A 7,029-nucleotide genomic window follows, 5' to 3' on the forward strand; every position below is an offset into this window, starting at 1 on the left:
TTGGTGCCCCATGGCCAATTGCTCCAAGGGGTAGATCTCCCTAGAGTAGGTGGATACGTTGCCTTGGAATAGGTGTTCTGCATGGAGGTCTTTCTGCTGTTGGGCTGAGAGCCAACCGTAGGAATGAGTATACTTCTAGGCCCAAAGGGTAACCAAGGGCCATAATCTTGGGAGATCCACTAGACTCTATCTACCAGTAATTCTGGTCATTATTATGTTTTTGGATTTTGCTCCACATTTTTCCCTTCCACTCTATCCAGGATCTCCAGGTTTGATCCCTTTCCAAGTGGTTGGCATTGGTAGCCAGGCACCATCTGGTTCTTCTGATCTCGGAGTCATGAAGGCTGAAGTCCTCATGGTCCAACATATCCTTGGACTAATTGTTTCCAGATGACTTTGATTTTCCTTACTCTTCTTTGATTGAGATGAGAGGAGATGGCCGCTCAAAAGCTTTTAATACCCCATTCGCTACTCACCAAAGTAGACTGTGGAACAAGACTTTTATGTACTATGTTGTGCCAATTGAGCTTAGTGTCCCCTGACACTATGGTCTTGAGTCAGCAGACCCAGGGATTCTCTGTCTCTAGGTATATGCTTGTCTCTGAGAGATTACTCTTACTCTGTCTTCTGTTGCTTCTGTAATGTGTCTGGCTAGTTTTGTAGCACAAGGACATATATGTAAGATTATCTTCATCTAAATCTATCCTTGGTCTAGGGTATATTCCTGTTCGCCAATCCCCACCTGATCTTCTCACCTGTCTATGCATTTATCCATAGCCTAGTGTTTAGTGTTAGTGGTAATGCAGTATTGTGCATATATTAGTATTTGTCCTGTTGTCTATAACTTATGTGCATGTTTCAGTGTACTTCCTTTCCCTAAGGTCATCATGTAAGTCACACACTCTTTCCATACTGTCCCTCCCCTCACCCAAATCAATATGTGACCCCCTACTAGTCTAAAAGTGTCCCTCCCCTTCCCTCCATCCCTGGTAATCTACAAAGTGAGTTTCCTTCCGAAAGTAAAGCTTTCCTTGACTTTTTACAATAATGGGATCATACTATGTGTGCCCTTCTGCAATTGACTTATTTCAGTCAGCATAATGTCCTCTAAATTCATCCATATTGTGAGATGATTCATGTTAATTATTCCTTAATGTAGCATAATGTTCCATTGTGTGAATGTACATTAGTTTGGTTATTCATTCATCTGTTGATGGGCATTTAAGTTGTTTCCATCTCTTTGCTATAATGAATTGTCCTGTGATGAACATGGGTGTGCATATGTTTGTTCGTCTTGTCTCTCACTTCTTTAGGATATATTCCTAGTAATGGATTTGCTGGATCAAATGGTATTTCTATTTTCAGTTTTTTAAGGAAATGCCACACCATTTTCCACAATGGTTGTACCATTTTGCAGTCCCACCAGCAGTGTATGAGAGATCCAATCGCTCCACAACCTCACCAGCATTTGTTATTTTCTGTCTTGTTGAGCTTTGCTATTATTGCTGGGGTGAGATGATATTTCATTGTTGTTTTGATTTGCATCTTTCTAATGGCTAATGAACATGAACATTTCCTCATGTGTTTATTGGCTGCCAGTATATCATTTTTAGTGAAGTGTCTGTTCATGTCCCTTGCTCATTTTTGAATTGGATTGTTTGTATTTATGATGTTGAGGTGTTGCAGTTTTCTATAAATTTTAGAGATAAGTCCTTTGTCAGATGTGTCATAGCCAGATATTTTTTCCCAATCTGTAAGTTCTCTTTTTACCCTTTGAAGAAGTCTTTCGATGTGCATAAGAATTTAATTTTTAAAAGGTCCCAGTCACCTAGCTTCTACTCCACTGCCTGTGCATTTTGGGTGATGCTTGATAGTCTATTAATACCTTAAATTAGTGCCCCTAGATTTGCCCCTATTTTATCTTGGATGAGCTTTATAGTTTGGGGTTTACATTTATGTCTTTGATCCAACTTCGGTTTGTTTTTGTGTATGGGGTGAGGTATGTGTCGTGTTTCATTTTTGTGCAAGTGGATATCCAATTTTGCCAATGCCATTTGTTAAAGGGGCTATCTCTCTACCCATTTAATGGGTTTTAGTCCTTTGTCAAAGATCAGCTGTCCATAGATGGATGGGTCCATTTCTAGGTTTTCGATTCTGTTCTATTGGTCTACTGGTCTAGCATTGTACCAGTACCACACTGTTTTAACAACTGTGGCTGTATGGTAGGATTTGAGATCCGGGAGTGTGAGACCTCCTACTTTGTTTTTCTTCTTCAGCAGTGCTTTGCTTATCTGAGGTCTCTTTCCTTTACATACGAAATTAATAATTGGTTTTTCTATGTCCTTGAAAAATGTTGCTGGTATCTGGACCAGGATTGCATTGAATGTGTAGATTGTTTTGGGTAGGGTTGACATTTTCTCAATATTCAGTCTTCTTATCCCTGAACTAGGAAAGTTCTTCCATTTATGTAGATCCCTTGTCATTCCTTGTAGTATATTTTGTAGTTTTCTTTGTATAGATCTTTTGTGTCTCTGGTAAGATTTATTCCCAAATATTTTATCTTTTTGGTTGTTGTTGTTGTTGTTGTTATGTGCCGTGGAGTCAGACCCAACTCATAGTGACCCCTCCTTGGGTTTCCAAGGCGGTATCACTATGGAAGTAGATTGCCCAACCTTCCTTCTGAGGAGTGGCTAGTGAGTTTGAACCACCAGCCGTTTGGTTAGCAGTCAAGTGCCTTAGGCACTATGCTACCAGAGATCTTTTTGGTAGCTATTGTAAATGATATTGTTTTCCTTATTTCCTTTTCGGATGCCTCTTTGTTGATGTACAGGAATCCAACTGATTATTTTATGTTGACCTTGTATCCTGCCACTTTGCTGAACTTTTCTATTAGTTCCACTATTTTTTTTTTTTCTGAGTTTCTTGGGTTTTTTGTGTGTAGGACCATGTCATCTGCAAATAGAGATAGCTTTACTTCCTCTTTGCCAATTTGGATGTCTTTTATTTCTCTTTCTTGCCTTATTGTCCTGTCTAGGACTTTCAATACAATGTTTAATAGAAGTGGTTGAGAGAGGGCACCCTTGTCTAGTTCCCATTCACAAGGGGAATGCTTTGAGTCTTTCTCTGTTAACAATAATGTTGGCTGTTGGCTTTGTGTATATGCCCTTTATTATGCTGAGGATTTTCCCTTCTATCCCTATTTTGCTGAGATTTCTGAACAGGAATGGATGTTGGATTTTCTCAAATGCCTTTTCTGCATCAACTGATATGATCATATGGTTATGTTCTTTTGTTTTGTTGTGGTGGATTACATTGATTTTTTTTCTGTTGTTGAACCATCCTTGTATACCTGGTATGAATCCCACTTGGTCAAAATGTTTTTTTTGTTTTGTTTTGCTTTGCTTTGCTTTTTGATACATTGTTGGGTTCTGTTGGCTAGGATTTTGTTGAAGATTTTTGCATCTATATTCATGAGGAATATTGGTCTGTAGTTTTCTTTTTTAGAGGTGTCTTTCCCTGGTTTTGGTATCAGTGTTATGCCTGCTTCATAAATTGAAGTTGGGAGTATTCCATCTTTTTCTATGTTCTGGAATAGTTTGAGTAGTATAGGTATCAACTCTTCCCTGAATGTTTGGTAAAATTCTCCACTGAAGCCATCTGGGCCAGGACTTTTTTGGTGGGAAGTTTTTTATGACCTTCGCACAATTTCTTCTTTTACTATGGGTCTGTTCTTTTTACTATGAGTCTATTCTATCTCTGACTAGGATAGTTTAAGTAGGTCTTGTGTTTCTAGAACCTTGTCCATCTCTTCTATGTTCTTGAATCTGTTGGAGTACAGTTCTTCATAATATTCTGTTATTATCTTTTTTATTTCAATTGGTTGTGTTGTGATGTCACCCTTTTCATTTATTATTTGTGTTTTTTGTACCTTCTCTTTCTTTTCCTTTGTTAAATTTGCCAGCGGTTTGTCAATTTTGTTAATCTTTTCAAAGAACCAGCTTATTGTTTTGCTGATTTTCTTTATTGTTTTTTTTTTTTGTTTGTTTGTTTTCTGTTTCATTTATTTCTGCTCTGATCTTTTGTATTTCCTTACTTCTGGATACCGTAGGCTTCTTTTGTTCTTCTTCTAATTGTTGGAGTTGTTGAGTTAGAGTGTTGATTTTGTTTCTCTTCTCTTTTTTTATGTGTGCATTTATTGCTACAAACTGACCTCTGAGTACTGCTTTCACTGTGTCCCAAAGGTTTTGGTATGTTGTATCTTCATTCTTATTTGTTTCTAGGAGTTTTTTTTTTTTATTTCACAGTTCATTTCATTTGTTACCCAGTAGTTTCTGAGCAATTCCACATATCTGATATTTTTTCCTTAATCTTCCTATTAGTGATTTCTAATTTTATAGCATTGTGATTCAAGAAGATGCTTAGTAGTATATTTCAATGTTTTTTAATTTATTGAAGCTTGTTTTGTGTTCTAACATATGGTCTAGTCTGCAGAATGATCCATGTGCACTGGAGAGGAATGTGTATTGTGCATTTGTTGGGTGGAGTGTTCTGTATATGTTTATGAGATCAAGTTGGTTGATTGCGTTGTTGAGTTCTTCTGCAGCTTTGTAGAGTTTTTTTCTCGTTCTGTCCTTCCTTGAAAATGGTGTGTTAAAGTCCCCTACTACTATTGTAGAGTTGTCTATTTTTTCTTTCAATTCTGTTAGTGTTTATTTCACATATTTTGGAGCACTTTCATTGGGTGCATAGATATTAAATATGGTGATGTCTTCTTCGTGAATTGATCCTTTTACCATTACATAATTTCCTTCTTTATCCCTTACACTGTTTTTCACCTTGAAGTCTATTTTACCAGAAATTAATATTTCCATTCCTGCTCTTTTTTGGTTGCCAGTAGCTTGGTATACTTTTTTCCATCCCTTAATTTGTTTTTGTTTTTGTCTTTGTATCTGAAGTGTGTCTCTTGTGGGAAGCATGGGCCTTCTTTTCTTATCTAATCTGCCACTCTCTTTCTCTTGACTGGTGCATTTAGTCCATTCACATTGAGTGTAATTAGTGATAAGTATCAATTTATTGCTGTCATTCATTGTGGTTTTTGTTGTGTTGTTGGTGATTTCCTTGGTCCAAATATTTTTCTGTGCTGAGCTCATTTTGTTATTGCTGGTTTTGTGCTTACTAAGCCTGTATTTTTTTTCTTTCTGAGTTTGCTTAGGGGGATTGTTACTTTTCTTTGTGGTTACCCTGAAGTAAATTCTTATCTCCTTAAGTTTGGAACAGTCAGTTCTTTAAAGACATTGTCCTGCCTTCCTCTCCATTTAGAAGGTTTGTAATTAAAGCTTTTGTTCCCTCTATCTGCTTTGTTGCTGGTGTCATCTGCAGATTGACTCACTTATTTCTCCATGTACATTATTTTATGAGCTTATTTTAAGCATTTATTTGGTACATCATATCTTCATTCTTGTTTGTTTCTAGGAAATTTTTTATTTACACTTTATTTCTTCTGTTACCCAGTAGTGTTTGAGCAGCATATTATTCAGTTTCCATATATTTGATATTTCTTCCTTGATCTTCCTATTATTGATTTCTAATTTTATGGCAGTGTGATTCAAGAAGATGCTTTGTAGGATTTCAAAGTTTTTTTAAAATTTATTGAGGCTTTCAGATATAGTAAAACATAAAATCAAGGTGAAACAAATCAATACATAGCTAACAACTAAAGGCAACAAATTCAAAATTTGGCTTCTAAGTGGTGATGTCAAGTGTCCTGATTTTAATTTGTTGTTCTCTTTCATGAAGTCTCTATTCGAAGGACTTCCTTTTATATTTTTGTAGGGTTGGTCTGGTTTTCACAAATTCCCTTAATTTCTGTTTATCTGAGAATGTCTTGATTTCACCCTCATATGTGAGGGAGTTTGTCTGGATATATAATTCTTGGTTGGAAGTTCTTTTCCTTCAATGTTTTATGTATGCCATCCCATGGCCTTCTTGCCTGCATGGTTTCTGCTGAGAAATCAGAACTTAGTGTTATTGGTTGTCCACTGTAGGTGACATTTCATTTTTCCCAAGCTGCTTCTCTGATTCTTTCTTTGTCTTTGGTTTTGGAGAGTTTAGTTATGATATGTCTGATGACTTTCTCTTGGGACCTATCCTGTATGGGGTTCATTGAGGTTTTTGGACAGATATCTTTTCTTCCTTCACGATATGGGGGAAATTTTCTATTAGTAAGTCTTCCACAATTTTCTCAGTGGTTTTGTGTTTGTTTGTTTTGTTTTGTTTGCCTCCTTTTGTTCTGGTATTCCAGTGAGGTGTATGTTGCTTCTTTTCATGTCATCCCATTCATTTCTCTTAAATCTTTGTTCTGATTTTTCTTCATGCAGGCTGGTATCAAGGGATTTGTCTTTTAGTTGGGAAATGTGTTCTTCAGCCAGTTCTAGTCTAATTTTTTTGTCCTTCTACTGTGTTATCTAACTCTGTAATTTTAGTGTTCATCTTCTGGATTTCTAATTGTTGTTTTTGTATGGGTTTTAATTGTGTATTTATCTTGTTATTTTGTTCTTGAATGGTTTTCCTGAATTCTTCCAGGGTACTGTCTTCTCATTGTTTCTGTGATTTCCTTGAGCTCTTGGAGGTCCTATGTATATAATTTCTGAATTCCTTCTCAGATAGTTCTATTGCTTGTTCAACTTTCATGATAGAAAATTTTTTAGATTGGGCTTTTATTTCTATTGTCTTGTCCTGTTTTTTGTTTGTTTGTTTGTTTGTTTTAATTTGATTTGAGGTTGCCTGTTGTTTCCTAGACATTTTGAACTTGTTGTCTTTAATTGTTAACTATGTATTGATTTGTTTCACCCTGATTTTATGTTTTACTATATCTGAAACTATGGAGCAGGTGTACTTTTTTGGTTATTAACTTGATTATACTGGGTTGTTCTCCAGCTCTATGTTGGTGGAATCATGGGTGGGGATGTGGGTGCAGGTCTCTGTTCGTCATGAATGGGATTTGGGGCATGTGTTGTCCACCCTCTGTTG

The sequence above is a fragment of the Orycteropus afer genome, unplaced genomic scaffold, assembly GCF_000298275.1.
Source record: "Orycteropus afer afer isolate SDZICR_OR568_19922 unplaced genomic scaffold, OryAfe1.0 scaffold00340, whole genome shotgun sequence".
Taxonomy (NCBI): Eukaryota; Metazoa; Chordata; class Mammalia; order Tubulidentata; family Orycteropodidae; genus Orycteropus; species Orycteropus afer.